The 17,945-nt window shown below is 42.6% G+C and overlaps 1 protein-coding gene across 2 annotated transcripts in view; it reads right to left on the bottom strand.

Annotated features, from left to right (window-relative positions):
- The window catches only part of LNPEP (leucyl and cystinyl aminopeptidase), an 88,433-nt gene that overhangs the window by 42,933 nt on the left and 27,555 nt on the right, over positions 1-17,945 (bottom strand). The window contains exon 1 of one of the 2 annotated variants that reach the window (XM_074995295.1): positions 15,641-15,730. The exons of the other annotated variant lie outside the window; for it this stretch is intronic. The gene's annotated coding sequence lies outside the window, so the exon portion shown is untranslated. Of the gene's footprint in view, positions 1-15,640; positions 15,731-17,945 lie in introns of those variants that run through there. 2 annotated transcript variants of the gene reach the window in all.

Consider the following 17,945-nt stretch of genomic DNA (forward strand, 5'->3'; position numbering starts at 1 on the left):
CTTTGCTTAGTTTTGTACATTAGAAAGTTGGCAGCTCAATTCTGTGCAAAACAAAAAAGCAGACATGTAGCACTTTAAAGACAAACAAAATAATTAACCATCAGCGAAGTGACAAATAACCAGCAGTGAACTCATACAAACCCGAATTCCATTTGTACATGAAATCCCAAAAAACAGCTATGTACTTTTTTTCATGACTTCCATAATTTAACTCCTCTTAATGCTGCTCTTAGAAGTTTCTCTGTAATAGTCATTGACTTTGTTTTGATCCATTTCTTCTCTTAAAAAGAACAAGAAGTCCTGTGACACGTTATAGACTAATAGATATATTGGAGCATAAGATGTCATGGGCAAAGACCTACTTCATCAGATGCATTTCTTCTCTTAGTTCTCCATTTACCATAGGATCTTTATTGGATTAAGCCCTAAGCAGAAGCTCCCATTTAAGCACTGTTCTGACTGAACAGGAAGAGACCCCAGCACATGGCTGAAGCTGAGCTCTGGTTTATGGTCATAGTTTAAAGGAGGAACAGCTTCTTAACCATTTAGGTAAAAACAAAAAACAACCTCGCCCCGTTCCGCTCACCCCAAGAAACTGATATCTGTCCCCCCCAAAATCAATTTTTAAATTAAAAGGAAGGGAAGAAAGTATTGGCCAAAATTTTGTTAAGCAGTGAGCTTCTGTGGTACAGAACCAGATCCTTCAGCTAGAGCTAGGTAAATAACTGGTTTTAAAAAAAATGTCTAAAACTGCAAGAGAACACTCAGTGGTTTCTAACTACTATTCCACTTGCCCACATCCTATCCCACCTAGGTTAATTTTCTAAGTGCCAATTCAACAGCCTCTAAAATAAAAGTTCCCTGCTCCTCAACTACATTCCCATAAAGAGAAACTGGTGGGCAGAAAGACAAATACAAAAAGATGAAGAACAGGTCACAGAAGCCAAATTAGCACATGGCAAGAGACCCAGACACAACTCTTTAGCGCAGGGGATTTCAAAGGGGTGAGAACCACTACACCATCTTTTCAAAAGCTGGTTACAGCTAGGTCTCCCTTTTTGCCTCTGAGTAAACTACTTTGTGCAATTCTCCAATTCAGTTCACAATTGCACACACGCACGCGCATGCACACAAAGTGATTATTTGGGCCACAGAGCAGACTTACAAAATCTGAGCCTGAAAAGGACTTTTCACTAACAAATTAACTAAACCAAACTCAAATGACACCTTACATGACAGAGAAAAGACTCCAGTTTCTTTCTCTAATAAGAAAACACACACGGTATTACTTGCAGAAACTGGAAGCAATGTAGCCCAGGAGGAGAAAAATAGCTTTTTTTTTTTAAACTGCTAAAAGCCACACACAGCCATTTTTCAAACTCAGTGCTAGGTTAAAAGGTCACAACTTTACTGATGATACATGCACCACCCACACTATTTCCCCAGGAACAAACACAGATTAAAGTACCAGAGCATTTGTGGGTCACTGAAGTTACCAATCCTGAGATAGGTGCCTATGCCTGCAATAGAATCAGACAGCTGTACAGCAAATCCTCATTTAACCGACTAATAGGGGGCAGGGGTGTCCATTAATGCTGAAAGTCTGTTATATCCAAACGGTTACACTGTATGATGATGTACTGGACTTCCCCATCCCATCACTCGCTCCTGTCCTCTGCTCTCCCTCCTGCCCCCATCTGCCCCTCTCACCTCCATCTCCCTCTCCCAGTTACCAGGAGAGGAGCTGAATGCCGGCCTGGCTCCTTCCACCTCCTGCAGCTCTCAGCGCTGTGACTCCTCCAGCCCCTGGCTCTGAGCCACTCACACGCAAGTAGAGTATGGCTGCCCCCAGCCTGCCAGCAGGCGGCAGCAGCCTCGGACACCGTGGCTGCTGCTCAGCCCCATCGCAGGCAGCGATGGCTGGACGCCGACATGCTCCACACACACACACAGGGCTAAGGAAGAAGAGCTCCTGTCCCTGCCACAGCACCCCCCCCCCCAGCTCTCCTGGCGCCAGCTGCTGCTGCGGCCCTCCAGCCTCGGCAGCCACAGCCCCTCCGGCAGCTCCTCCAGTCCCAGTAGCAGCTCTGGTGAGTCACTGGAATTTATTTGGGGGAGGTGGGAGGCTGGCAGACAGCATCTGTCATCTGAAGTCTGTTCTATCAGGGTCTGTTAAATTAAAGATTTACTGTACAGAAACAACTAAGGCAAACCTGGTTTTAGGACAACAAACAAACAAAAATTATGCCCAGATAAGATGTATATTTATTTTTGACAGCATAGGGAAAACAAAGGGGCACTACTTTACACTGTTTTAAGTAAGAAATAAATAGGGACTCCTAGGCCTGAACAGGACTGGAATCTTTGGATCACAGAACACTAGGACTGGAAGGGACCTCGAGAGGCCATCGAGTCCACTCCCCTGCCCCAATGGCAGGACCAAGTACTATCTATCTAACCTGTTCTTAAATATCTCCAGCGATGGAGATTCCACAACCTCCCTTGGCAATTTATTCCACTGTTTGACCACCCTGACAGTTAGGAACTTTTTCCTAATGTCCAACCTAAACCTCCCTTGCTGCAGTTTAAGTCCATTGCCTCTTGTTCTATTCTCAGGGCGAAAATGAACAAGTTTTCTCCCTCCTCCTTATGACACCCTTTTAGATACCTGAAAACCGCTATCATGTCCCCCCTCAATCTTCTCTTTTCCAAACTAAACAAGCCCAATGCTTTCAGCCTTTCTTCATAGGTCACATTCTCTAGACCTCTAATCATTCTTGTCGCTCTTTTCTGGACCCTCTCTAATTTCTCCACATCTTTCTTGAACTGTGGTGCCCAGAACTGGACACAATACTCCAGCTGAGGCCTAACCAGCACAGAGTAGAGCGCAAGAATGGTTTCTCGTGTCTTGTTCACAACACACCACACCAGCTGTTTTCAGTGGTTTTCAACCTGTGTGCCACAACGCACTGGTGTGACGTGAGAACTGTTCAACTGTTTCATAAAAATGTCATCTGTTTCCCCCCCCCACAGCTTATTGTATAGCCATCATGCAAGGGGGTGGGGGAAGGAGGGATGGGACTGATGAATCCAAGCCAGCTGGGGCTCAAACAGAAAAGCTCATTGAGTCCCAGATGGCAAAGGGTTGGTCAACTCTCCCCTCTCCCGGGTTGGTGGCTCCTTACAGAGATGCCGCAAGGGAAATAACCAACACCGCTAGAGCATATTAGTGTTTGGAGGACGCTGAAATGCTACTTCTGAGCCCCAATGGGTGTGGTGAGGGGGAAGCATCCCCCCCCCCAATGTGGCAAGGAGAAAGGGAGCACATGAACCTATTGAAGCTGGGATGTGGTTTAAACGCCAAGTGTCAGCTTCAACAGGCTGGCGGGGGAGCCTGCTCGCTGAAGCTGCCCCTTCCCCCCGCCCCCCACCAGGAAATAATCGAAGAACTGTCAAGATTTTCAGCGGTTACTTGATCAACATCCCTTGCATGGCGTGCATTCAGTTGTCCACCTTTTTTTCAACCTGTCAAAGACTGTGTATTTTGTGGCAAGTTTGAAACATTAATGCATTTGATCCTTGTTTAGGTTGTTGTATGCATTATGTTGTAAACCTCTCTCATCAGGCCATAACCATAGTAAATGTAAGTAAACGTGATGTTTAAGAGCAATCAATTCAGCAGAAAAAGTAGGTGTGCACTGGAGTTGTTTGTCCCATTAGAAGTACGACATATTACTGAACAGGTTGGGGACCACTGCTTCATATTTTCACACCAGCACGGAGGAGAAGCCAAATTACAAATCTTGACCAAAAAAGGATAAAATTTTAATATAAGGTTAGAATCCAGTCAAGACTAACAAGGATCAAAAAGTGGATTATAACATCAAGTGGGAGAAGTTTAATCTGCCAAGATGAAATTGGAATAGGGTCACTGAACAATCATAGCAGTTCCCAGAATTAAGTCTTTAATTCCTCATCATCATGCCAAGAAACCAGAGGGTGAGGCACAGCATTTAGAACAAGAACACATAGACAACATTTTCTGAGTAAATGTAGCTTGAGTTGCTGTAAGATTACTCTGAACAGAAAAGAACTGCAACATCCCTGAGGACAGCTGCTTAGAGAATCACCATAGCTTACAAAGGGGTATTTTCTGATGATATAGAAATTGCAAACTGACTCCTCTGTCCCCACCCCCACACCCTGCACGTGCACACTGGGTGTCCTTTTGGCCAAATGATGCCTAGTTACTTGCCCCTGGCAGCCCAAATAGCACACAGAAAAAGTCAGCCGTTAGATTCCTCTAGCTTTCCCCAGAAGTCACTCACAGTGCAAAGCTGACCCAGGACTAGTAGTTAAAAGGAGGAGAGTTGGTCTTCTGAGTTACAACTGTTGTCATGAAAATTTAGAATTGGAGAATCAGTCTGCCCCACTAGATTGCATTTGTAAACTGCAAACCCACAAACAAATCAGTGTGGGAAACCTTGTTACAACACAGTGCTAATTTCCAAAACTGATGGAACCATAACAGTCTTTTGTAAACAGCACAAATTTTGGACGTAAAGGTCAAATATTGCTTCGAGTGGGATAGCTCACAACATGACAAAACAAGTATATTCAGGATTTTTAAAATCATTTAGATATTTTGCTCCCTTTTAAACTGCCATGTTCTGTAGCATCAGAGGTTTAGCTTGCTAAAACTATGATAACAGCACATGCTCGCGATAGCCATAGTAGTCTTATTGTTTTACCAAATCAACACCTAAATATTAGTGGGAAATAGAATTATGTAATAACATGTCCTTTCCTTAAAATAACTAACCATTACACTCCACATCAGTGGTTCCCAACCTTTTCAGTAACACAGCAGACTTTAAGGAGAAACAATTCTATGGCGCACAGACTTTTCTCCACTGAATCAATTCCTCATAAACATCACATTTACTATGGTTACAGGCTTACTAGAGAGGTTTGCAACAGAGAGCATACAAGCTATACAAAGGACCAAATACACCGATGTTTCAAATCCACCAGAGAATACAACATCTTACACCATGCGCACAGACATTTTCAAAATCTGCTCAACGTCAAGCTAGGGGTGTTGAGTAAATGAGTAACCACTGAAAACAGACTCCCCTCCTGGCCAGCCCAGTGGAGCCAGAACAAGGTATTTAAACCACATCCTAGCTCCAACAGGCTCCTGTACTCCCCCTTGCTACAGCAGGGAATGGGGGCAAGCTCCCTGACAGCTTATTTGGACCAAGAAGCAACATTTCAGCTGCCTCCCAGTGCAAATGGGGTGCTGTGGGGTGGGCATTTCCCCTCACAGTAGCTCTGCAAACGGCTACTGCAGGGGAGTGGGGTGGGAAATTGACCAACCTCATGCTACCTTGACCAACCTTTCTGCTTGAGCCCCAACTGGTATGGTGTCCTCAATTCCTTTCCCTCCCCTATAAAGAATCACAGGGAGGGGAAACTGACAAAATTTCACGCACACTTGGACAGTTTTCACAGCACACCAGTGTGCCACAGTGCATGGCTTGGAAACCACTTGTCTACATTTATGCAGAAGCTCTGCCTCCCAGAACAGAGAACAGTTCATTTGTTCTAGGAAGAGTCTCTTAAAATATTATCTTTTACTATACCAAAGATGTAGCAGAGCACTTCTTTAAGGTGTGGCGTTTTTAATGCATGGTTTAAATGAAGGACCAAGGGACACGTGACTGAGACCATCAGGACGAAGGGCATTGAAGGAGGACCCATCTACATCCAGGACGCAGCCTCAGGGATAACTGGGAGGCCTGGCATGGGGCAGTATGTCGACAGCGGCAGCACCAGGGCTCACTCCCTCACCCCATGCACACTGTGGCAGGGCAGCAGAGCAATGCAACAGCCTCTGCTCTGCCCTGCTGCCATCTCCCAGGCCAGCCCACTCACTCTGCTTCTCCACTGTGCACACACCTCCCCGGGTCACAGAGACATGCCGGCAGCAGCACAGATCTAGCAGCTGGAAGCTGCTCTAGCCCCACTGCACTGCTGGTGGTGTCAGGAGGGGGCTGCTGAGTTTTACATCACCTAAGGGTGGTGCACACAGGTTGGTAGGCAGGACCAAGAGATGTAGGGAATGGGGGAAAAAAGCACGGAAACATATCTCCTGCTCTCACCCTGAGCCCTGTGAGAGGGGAGTGTCTGTTGGCCCAAAAGGAGGATTTGAGGACTGGCAATGGCCTTAATGTAAATTGAGTTTAACCTCTCTGTTGCAAAATGAACAGAAGTTTATTTTACAGAAGTGATGCATGGCACCTGTTCATTAGCTCCTACAACACACTGAAATAGCATCAGCCATAGCTGACTTTCCACGATCAGGTTACTCTGGTATAGCACCCTTCCTCTCAGACTAGCATCTAATCTTCTGTTTTAACACCTGAAAATAAAGGGTACTTATATAAGCTTTGCAAAGAAATATGAAAAGGGGAATAAATCTGAGGAACCAATATTTCAAATGCTGTTCAGCTAATTCCCCTTTGAGTGGAAAGGTTTTGATTTTCAAACCTGAAGTATGGTACAAAACACAAAGGCTACGTCTACACTGGAAGCACCTCTCTACAGAAGTTATTGTTGGAAGAGACGTTCCAACAAAACTTTAGTCAACAGGTCGCATCTACACATAAAAGCAGATTGATCCTTTGATCCGCTCTGTCGACAAAACACACTGTGTGTAGATGCTCTTGAGTTTTTTTTCCCCAACAAAATCCCCGTTCTGTTTTCAAAACTTTAGTGTCGATGGAGCCAAAGACACTGATCCCAACATCCAAAAGATTGTTTCTGCAAGGGTAGGTTGTGTTTAACATGACAGCAAGATAATGACTGCATTCACTGTAAGCTACGCACTTGCTCAGGAGAGATTCTAATGCCACCCAGCTGATTAGCTGAGCACTCACAGCTAGATTTGCATTTATCCTAGTGGCACACAATTGCACACAAAATTTAATCCACACATGGAATGAAAAGATTAGAGAGAGAACACTATTGGGATGGGGAGAATTTTTTTTAAGGATTCTTTTGCACTTTAAATTTTCAAAATACAGTTCTGAAAGAACAAACACAATTGAGCAAGTTTGCTGTAATATCTTAAACTATTTTTGTAATACGAGATAACTAGATACCTTGACTGCCACTAGAGGTTATCTGCTGGTATTTATGCCACAGGGGAAACTATGCTCCTCTTTAGCTGAAATGGAAAGCTTCAAACAAAATTAAATGCTCACAGGAGGCAAAATACAAATGCAAGCAGATTCTAAGGTCTGACAGAACTGTTGTGATTTTCTGCTGAGAACTCTTTTAGAAACAACAAGACACAGAGCTCCTTAAAATAATTTCTAGTGCACATTAAGAAAAACACCCAATCTTTATTTAAAAATTGTCAGGTGAATGGAGTATCTACCGTAAGCCTTAGAATTTTTTCCAACTGTTAATTACTCTCAGTTAAAAAATGACACCTATTTTCACACTGAAGTTGCCTAGCTTTAACTTCCAGCCATGGGATTCTGTCATACCTTTCTGTGCTAGATAGAAGAACCCATTATCAAATATTTGTTCCTCATGTAGACACTTCCAGGAACAACCAAGCCACTGCTTAACCTTACCTTTAAGAAGCTAAATGACAGAGCTCAGAGACAAAGCTCTCTCACTGTAGGCATCTACAACATATTTTCAATGTACGTTCATTCTACAGTAACCAGACATTAAGAAACTGATATGAATTCTAAAAAGGTAACATTTTATGCCTGTATTAGCAAAAAAGGACAAATTAAAGTCCAGGGTTTAATGTGAATTTGAGCGCCATAGGTACCTTCCCCTGCCCTACTTACTGCAGACACACACAGTGGGTGAGGTACTCTCTTATTGCACCACATGCTTTTGGTAATAGAGACATTTCTGAGAGTACAGTCGAACCCGTACTCCTCCATACTTCAAGAAGTAAGGGAGATCAACGGGAAAGTTTCTCCCATTGACCTCCCTCTATGAAGATGGCCAGGTAAATCAATTGCAGATGTGTAGCTAGAAAATCGACTCATCTGCCTAGGGCAGATCAAGTCTCAGCATGCTACAACTAAATAATCTATTCCACCATCTACTGTAAACTCTTTGGCTGCATCTATACTACCAGAAATTTAAGGAAGTTAGCTTGATATTACCCTGTGACTGCCTTCACTGTGAATACCATTTGCTCAATTTAGGGAGCACTAATATCAATATATCATCGTCGGTACCTCCTGGGTGTAGCGTCAAGCTCATATTCAAAAGTTTAAAGGCCAGTGTTGAAGGACTACATCTTAAAACTGAATTTACTAGCCTCCAGAAGTGTCTCACAATGTAACCCATGATGCCCCACAGTGCTCCACTCTGCCACTGCTATCCACGTGCACAGGAATTAGGTAAACAGGAAGACCATAAATTTTAAATCTGGACCAGAAAGCCTGTGGCTGTGGGCTTAAGGTAGTATGAGAGCCTGAGAAACGTTTTTCTTTCTTTGCTAGTAGCACTGTAAGCACATCTAATCATTACAAATAGTCCCAGCACGGAGTTAGTGGTTCTGTCTCTACGCTTGGTATTTTTTTCTGCGCTGCCATGTAGCAGCAAGGCTGTTTTGAAGAGGGCTTGCGTAAGAGGCTGAGAAACTTCTTCTCAGCAGTTTACATTTGTGCGCAACCCTCCCCCGCTCCCCAGGCACCGCATGCAGTCAGAGTCTTTCCTGTGCTCAGTCACATCACTTGGGTAGCCCCTTACCCAATAGAAGGCTGTGCCTGCTGTTCGATACAGATCATGCTACCGGGAAGCAACATGTCCTAGCTTGCATGGGGTTAGGGTTCCAGGGGCAGGAAAGAATTATGGGGGCTTGCAGCAGCCAGGGGGTAATACTTCAACAGGACCCCACCAAAATATTTTGGGGCCTTTCTGCCGCCAGGGGAAGTCCTCCCCCGCAGCTAATACCTTCAGTGGGGCTACTTCAACTGGCCCGCGCCCTAACTATACATTCAGGGTCTTTCTGATGCACCTGGGAAGTACTTCAACTGGACCCTCAGCAGAAATATTTTCTAGGCCTTGCTGCTGCTTGGGAGAAATCTCCCCAGGCAGCTAACATATTCAGGGGGACTACTTCAGCTGGCCTCCCACTGAAAACCCACCATACCCCAACAAGGACTCAGGCGGCTTGCTGCCACCGAGGGGTGAAGTCTCTCCTGGCAGCTAAGATTTTCATGGGCGGGGGAACATTTCAAAAGGCTCTGCAGCCACAGACCACGATTCTCCCTCCCTCTTCCAAAAAATATTTTCAGAGCCTTGCTGCCTGATGCAGACACCTGCTGCTTTTTGCAGAAGCTTTGATATTTCAATTATAAAATCTTTTCCCTAACCTTTCCTATCCCCTTCCTTCATGCTTTGACCCTCCCAAAAACACAGGGAACAGTGGATGGAGGGCCAGTTGAGATGGCTGTTTCTGTTATAAAGTTCAGTTTATGAGATCTCACTACCATCCCCCATGTTGGCAATTTCTGTGTAGCAAAGAGGGGAGACAAAAATCTTTTTTTCCCTAGCCTTTTCTCTCTCCTAACTTTGCACCCCTTCCCTCAGGGAAGAGTGGGTGGAGGGCCAGTTGAGAACACAGACTGTGTACAGAAGCTATACAATGAACTGGGAAGCCAAATGCCCCCTCTCAGCAACTGTCTTTACTATTAACATTTTCTTCATGCTTTTCATTGTCCTGGTGTTATTTTCAGGGAATGGATGAAATCACAAGAGGGGAGACAGTCAGTGGACGGCCAGTGGAGAAGACACACACTTGCTGATTTTTATGAAATCCTTGACAATTCAGTTACAGAAGAAACATTTCTGTTAACTTTGCCATCTTTGTTGATGCCCTACTTTTCCTTCTTTCCGACTGGAAAAATGGACGTTTAGTTAACACAGGAGGGCAATGAGGACAACGCAATGTGGGAAGATGATGCTAGAGACCAGCAAACGTATCCAGAATGCTACAGGGATGAGGGAACTATAGGATATGTTCCCACAATGCACTACTGCAACAGTTGATGTTTGCCAACTGAGTGTGACGGCAATACGGCTACTCTGTGAGAAGCGCACGGGGGGGGGGGGTGAGGATAGTCAAAATCAAATTTATAAATTTCAGTTACAAAATTGATATTAATAAATTTAATTTTATCTCATAGCGTAGATGTAACCTTTCATATGTCTTTCTATCATCTGGAACTCTCAAATAACCAGCCTTTTAACCATAAGTAAATTTTAATTATGTTTTCCCTAAGTACAGTATAGAGAAAGCAAATAGGAATACATACTGAAAATACAGTGTAAGTTTACAGTGTATTTACCAACAACAGTAGTTTTCTAAGGTACTCTGCATACTTGTGTTTGTTTCTTAATATCTAACCTCGTTTTTTCTTAGTGTTACGCATTGTTAGGTTTACCTCTCTCCTAGGCAGAATATCTGAATATCCAGCAACCTCCTGGTCCTGGGGCTGCTGGATACTGAAGACTTTACTGTTGCTAAGCTCTCACATTAAGTCCAGTGTAAGTTCAAAAAGCTTGTCTCTTGCCAACAAAAGACGGTATCTTACGCATCTTGTTGAATATCCTTGGATCACTATGGCTACAAAAATGTTGCACACCACCATAGTTTGACAGAAAAAAATAGCACATGGGGGTTCAGCTGATCTAATAACTAGGAAATTTAGGGTGTCAATTAGCGATGGGCTAATTCAAAATCTTAAAAAGGATTACTGAGGCATCATTAAAGAAATAAAAGTGGATAATCTGTGGAATTCAAGATTAGCATAAAATGGGGAGTACCAAGCTAAGAATTAATTTGGTGTCTGAGTGCTTTTGATGGCAGTTGTAGGTGCTCAACAAGCTGAAATAGTCATGCCTCTTTAGAGTCCTAGACACGGTTGTATACACCCAGTTTTGACATCCACGATTGAAAAATGATGACCTTTCCTTTGCGATGGTTGCTAAACAGTATTCATGTTCAACAGGGACTTTGTCCCTGCTAAACGGAGGTGGAATCAATTTTGTAAGATTGTATCAATGTTTCATTACCTCTGAAGGAAAACTGGCTTGTACGTAAGTCTTCTCTCAAGATTTGCTGATCTAATGCCATTGGCAAACATGAATCCTGAGCAAGCTGCATGAGTGGCCCTCCTTCCCCTCAGTGGTCTACAACAGCCTATGGGGTTTCATTTGCAGCCCCACAGGCTCCTTGTCCGATTCCCTCCTCCATGTGCCTTTCACACTGGGGCACCAGAGCCTCACTTCCTCCAGCACTACAAGTCGCCAAATTCGCACTCTCTCCCTACTTCTCCCCCTCCTCAGAGCTGGAATGCTGAACAACTGATTTGTGGCATTCCTGCTTTGGGAGGGAGTGGAAAAAGCAGGAACAGAATGCAAATCAGGCAATATGTAGGCTCTTCTAAGGGGTGAGAGGTACAGGAAGTGTGGCGCTCTGGTACATGAGGTGTGTGGAGAAGGGGGGCAACCAGCACAGGCCCATGGACTGCAGGTTGCCCAGCCCTCCTTTAGGCAGTTACATATTCATCAGTCTACATACCATTTTCCACAATGCGAGGTGTGGCACTCTTGCAAGATTTCAGAACAGAATTTAGAACATCTGAATCTCTTACAAACCTGCTGGCTCATGACTGAATCCCAAACTCCCTCCATGGCCTCCACTCTAGCCTAGTTAGCAAAGGGAGGTCTAGCCAGGTGAGGACACAATGCTACCCAGTTGAGCATCTGGCCAGTAAAATGCTCCGTAATTCCTTAGACAAAAAGGATTTAATATCTACAAGTTCAAGGGAAACCAGGCTCAGACGACAGCAAAAAGCTGTTTGTGAGGAGCAGCAGCCACTGCCACCAACTGAGAGAGGGATGCAGAGCGATGATTAAATAATTTGATTCCATTTTGGAGGCTAAGAACAGGGCAAGGATAGAAGGCCTGGAACAGCTGTAGAAGACAGATATAGCACAGTAGTATGCAAACATGATGCATGAGGAGAACTGCCTGGGCACAGCAGGATGATTGTACACAGGAAACCCTAACAAGACTGTTAGCTTTACACCCCATACCCTACATGCTGAGCTAGGAACTGTTGGAATAATCTGTTTTTGTACTTCAAAAAGTATTTGTTATTCACACATTTGTTTCCCATGCCCCAGTGAAGTAATCCTTATTTTAGGTGAACACACCAGAGATGTGGAGCATGAAACAAAAATAAAACATGGAGATATAAATATCTTAGAGCTGGTAGGGACCTTGAGAGGTCACATCCAGACCCCCTGCCCTCAGAGCAGGAGCTATCACCATCCCTGACAGATTTTTTTTTTAAATCGAACCTAATTTTTTTTTTTTAATCTAACCTGAGCATTTTTATACTCTTGAAACACTCATGACTTGCAGTGTTCCCTGTGAGCTGTGTTCTCAGGAAGACACCCAGGAGAGATTCAAATGCTTCAGCTGATTAGCAGAGTGCCCACAAGCGGGCTTCATGGTGGCGTACATCCGCACATGCCTCCGCGCACATAACACTTGTTCTACACATAGATGGAAAAAAATTAGCGGGAACATTGCTGGTGACCAGACACCTCAAGGAGACCGATATACTCATAGCAGCTTACTCCATAATTGAGTCAATTACAATAATTATGGGCCCTGGTTCCTTCTCCTTTACTCTGTAGGCAGCCCCAAAGCTAAAGAAAAATTGCAATACAACAGAAACTATATCCAGCATGATGATCCAGCCCAAAACAGTGTAGTGTGCACATGCTGGTCTTTTTGAAGTCAATGACCTATAACAGTTGTCAGTCACTTTTAGCCACCATAAATGGATGATAGAAATTAGAAGTTAGAGACTTAATAATTCTTGCTATTCGTAATGTGCTCACTAACATCTCTTTACCATCATAGCCACAATAGGTGTTGGAATATTAGACGTGCGAGGTGCTAAAAACCAAATTTATGCATCACCCAGAAAAACTAACAGAAACCACAGAATCCATTACACCTGGGACAAATGTTGTAATTGTTATAAGAACTGCATACATTTTGTTGTTAAAGGTGATGAGATCCAAGTAATAATACTTACTGTAATGGAATACCCTGTGTTAGGAAACAAGGTTTGCTTTAAAATGCATGCAGCAAAACTGGTTCATGAAAAAGGGTCTGATGCAGAACTAAAACTATCAATCTCCTCCAAGACTCTGTGTCTGAACTCATTAACAAGTTTAGAAGAAAAAAAAAAAGGGGAGGGGTAGGTTGTCGAGCAGCAAGCCAGCGGCTGTGAAGTTAGTGGATACTGCTAATACATGTTTACAAGAAGCATGGGTTTGTTGTGATAAGTCAAAGTTTATCCATCAAAAGAACCTTTTTATTCTTTACATTTGATTGGAAAGAGATTAGCCTTCGTGGGAGGGGGAGAAAAACCAATTCATTCAGGAAGTCTCCTGGGTATCCTTCTATAGGTTTCAGCCAGCGGCAGTTTTAGAAAGACTAGGGGCTCGTCTATACCAGCCACGTCCTTCGAAGGGGGCATGTAAATAAGCTAGTGGGTGAATAGCAACAAGGTGCTGCACTACATATGCAGCACCTCATTAGCATAATTCTCACCACACAAACTTCGAAGATGCTAATTTAGAAGTGCTGGCAAGCAGTCTAGCCATGGGCACTTCGAAGCACCCATGCTACTTTGAAGTTCCCTTACTCCCAAAACACACATGCAGCACAGCACCTCACTGCTATTCACCCATCTGGCTTGCTTACATGCCCCCTTCAAAGGAGAGGGCTAGTGTAGATGAGCCTTGGGGACTTAGCCATTTCAGGAGCAAAATTTCCCACCAAAAGCCTTCCTTAAAGTAGTAACAAAAAAAGGGAGGGAAAACACATTTATTTTCTCAATTTAAAACAAATACTTGTACAGTTTCTGCCACTTTTTAAGAATCTCAGATTGAACCAGGATAGTCTCTTCCAGTTATTTCTATTTAAATGTTTAATAAGCTACAGTGCTTACAATGAAGTTTTACTAGAAATACAAAAGCATCATATCTATTAAAAATTCCTTGTTAATGGTCTGATCCTGCTTCTACTAAAACAGCTGAAGTAACAGTAATACAAAAAGGGAGAACAATCAGGTCCCAAAAATCCTAACAAACTGAACTTGCTTTACAATGACAGTGAAATTTCTCTGAAAACGTTACGGACAAAAATTCAAGTTTTCAGCCCCTTTCAAGCAGAAGTCTCACTTTACTTCAGTAAAGTCTGCCACCTTGTCTCAGTTTCCTCTTTCTGTATGAAAATGACATTTTAAACTTTTACCCACGTTTTTAAAAATTAAAAAAGAGTAACCATTAATAAAAATAGAACAAAAATAGCACAAGTTTTGTTGTTGTTTTTTTAAAATATCATCCTTATTTTTAAGGCTATGAATTGCAGTAACTCAAAATGGAACCAATCCCTACAACAAACCTCGCTGCCAACTCTGCTCACATATCTACACCAGCAATATCATCACAGGACCTAACATCAACCGTACCATCAGGTGCTCTTTCACCAGCACATCCACTAGTATAATATGACATCATGTGCCAGAAATGCCCCACTGCAATTTACATTGGTCAAACTGGACAGTCTCCACGTAAAAGAATAAATGGAAGTAAATCAGACATCAGGAATGGTAACACACAAAAACCTGTAGAACACTTCAATCTCCCTGGACACTCAGTAACAGATTTAAAAGTAGTAGTCCTACAAAAAAAAAAAATTTCAAAAATAAAATAGAGAGAGAAATCTCTGAGCTGCAATCCATTTGGAAATTTGACTCCATCAACCAAGGATTAAACAGAGACTTGGAGTGGTTGGCCCATTACAAAAGCAGTTTCTCTGCTCTTGATGTTCACACCTCCACATTAGAATCCGACAATGGACCACATCCCCCGAGTGATGACTTGTTTTCTCCTCTCTTGATGTACAACTGATAATGGGCCATTTCCACCGTGACTGAACAGACCTTGTCAGCTCTGGCCCTCCCCTTTACTGAGACCGCCTTCTTTAAATCCTCCTCTGAAATCTCCCCCCACTCATGCATCTGATGAAGCGAGTCTTTGCCCACGAAAGCTTATGCTCCAAAATATGTTAGTCTATAAGGTGCCACAGGACTTCTTGTTGTTTTTGAAGATACAGACTAATACAGTTACCTCTCTGATATTTAATAACACTGTCACTTCAGATTTGGAAAACATACAAAACTTTGAAGTATACTATAGCACTCGACTAGAGGTTTAAGAATCTGAAGTATCTTCCAAAATTTGGGAGAGACAAGCGTGGTATATGGTTTCAGAAATCCTAAAAGCACCACTCTCTCATGTGAAAACAGAATTCCCGCCAGACAACCAAAAAGGGGGAAAAAACCCACCACAAAACACTCTTAAGCCCATAGCCTCTGGCTCAGAAGACAAAATTCAACCTTTATCAGTCCGCACAGCTCTGCAAAGTTATCTAACAGAAGCAGACATCAGCATGGATGCATGTTATCTAGAAGGGTGGCTCAGATGGCAAGGGACTTCATCATACCTGGAATGTAAATATCTCACATGGCACTTTTATAACCATCATCAGATATGCCTGTTCTCACTTTCAGATGACATTGTAAACAAGAAGTGGGCAGCATTATCTCCTGCAAATGTGAACAAACATGTTGGTCTGAGTGTCTGAAAAAAAAAAAAAAAAAAAAAAGACCACTCACTGGAATTTCTAGGTTCTAAAGTTTTACATTGTTTCGGTTTTGAATGTACTGGTGTGCGTCTCCCCTTCCCCCCCAATAATTCTACATTTGTAAATTCAATTCTCATGAAGAGATTACATTATAGTATTAGAATTTTTAAATTCACCTTTATAAGACTGCATCTCTTTCCCCCCTTAAGAAAATATGTGTAAACAAAGTAAACAACTTTATTGTTTGTATTTTATGTTGTAACCAAAATAAATACTGGAACATTTAAATAAATGGTTTTCTACTGTTTAATCATGATCATGATTAAAAATTTTAAATTGCCGACAATTCTAAAGTAACAAAATGAAGTATTTTGACTTGAAATTACTTCTTCAAAATTTAAGAAAGCTTTGAAATGAAGCATTTCATTTTCAACAGATTTTCTCCAGTTTAATTTCAGTTTTACAAGAGTTTCAAAAACAATGTGTTTTACATTGATCAGACCTTAAATCAGCAGGCCCCAGAACAGCTAGCATACAGAAAAAGTTATTCACACAGCTCTAGGTGAAGCCTGCTTGTTGCAGTAACTGACACCTCACCCACCACACATGCAAGGGGGCTGACAGACTTGCTGAGCCCCTAGGGCAGAGGTCTGCAACCTGAGGGTCCTGAAGGACTTCTTTGTGGCTCCTAATGCTTATAACTGAAAAGTAAAAAACCTCCTCATTTTTGATAAATGGTGAACATCTAAAAGCCCAACAATGAACTCATATCCAAACAGGAAACAGTGTGATCTTGAAATGTTGGATAACTCCTCCTTTAATATGTGCAGTGCAGTGCAGGACGATGATACAATACAGTATCTGTGTTTTGATCGTGTTGCTAATAAGGTCTTGATTTTGAAAAGGAAAGGAAGCTTGCGACATTCGTGTTGTGAAGGGCAATGCACATCAAGAAAACTAAAATTAAAATTTGGCATAATTAAAGTGGGTTCAGGAGTAAAACTCAGGAAGACAATGGTATAGAGACACACCGTTAAAGCGTAAGGAGATAATATATGTAAGAAGATAGTGAACATCCTGTTGTAAACGTGTTGTATTACAAATCATTGTATGCACGCTGTTCTTAAAATAGGAGTTACAAAAGCATGGTTTGACATTATTTATTAAAGATCCTCTCATATTCACATTCATTGTGGCTCTTCAATTATTGAGCTTTTACTGAATTCGGAAAAAGCGGTTCTTGCTATTTTGATTGCTGACCCCTGCCCAATGCCAACTTGGGGCAGGGACAGGTGAGGGACCATCTGTGCTCCTGGAAGGGTTGGGGCTTTGGGCAGATGGGATGAAGCTGGAGCTACCCTCTTTCCACCCCCTTCTCCTACCCTCCCTCTTCCCAAGCGTTCACGGAATTCCAGCAGAAGTTTAAAGTTTCCTAGGATGCTGGCCACTGCTGCACCAGTGAGTCCTCGGTCCTTTTGACTTGCCAGGTCCCAGGGCACTCATCCTGTCAGCAGGCCTGATCTCCTCTGCCACACACTATCATATTTTCACTCTAACAAATCTGCACTCTTGTCAGATAAATCACAGATTAAACTTCGGCTATCCGCACAATACAACCTTTGTGCTCCGCTCTTCATAAAAAGAATTAGATATACAGAAGGTGGTGCTTAATTTGCGGCTTGCAGGCTCATAGGCCCCACACCACGGACAGGATGACTAGATAGTTCAGTTATGGGTTCTACACAAACCCAGAGACAAATATTTCTGCTTCACTGAAGTGCAAGTAAGTGCCTTCCGAGTAAGTGTCATCTGACATTTACCAATCTCCGTAATAAAAACATTGGTTGCATTTTTTTTTTTTGGTAACACAACTGATTTAAACCACTTTTTCTTTGCTCAACAAGCAATATGCAAGCATTTAGGTTTTCCCTATGTGACACATTTTCTTTTAAGACTTTAGAAAATGAGGAAGCCCAGTAATTCAGAATGTAATTTGATAGACATCTTTGTCACACTTCATTTGGAAACATGAGTTCACCCTACTCAAAAATTGAGCATTTCAAAACAAAACCTTTTTTGCTTTTTCCAGTTTTGTAAAATTTTTCTATACAGTTATTTTAATATTTGCCATAAAAAAGCAAATTACTGTAAATACACAACACAT

Source organism: Carettochelys insculpta, chromosome 5 (assembly GCF_033958435.1).
Source record: "Carettochelys insculpta isolate YL-2023 chromosome 5, ASM3395843v1, whole genome shotgun sequence".
Lineage (NCBI taxonomy): Eukaryota > Metazoa > Chordata > Testudines > Carettochelyidae > Carettochelys > Carettochelys insculpta.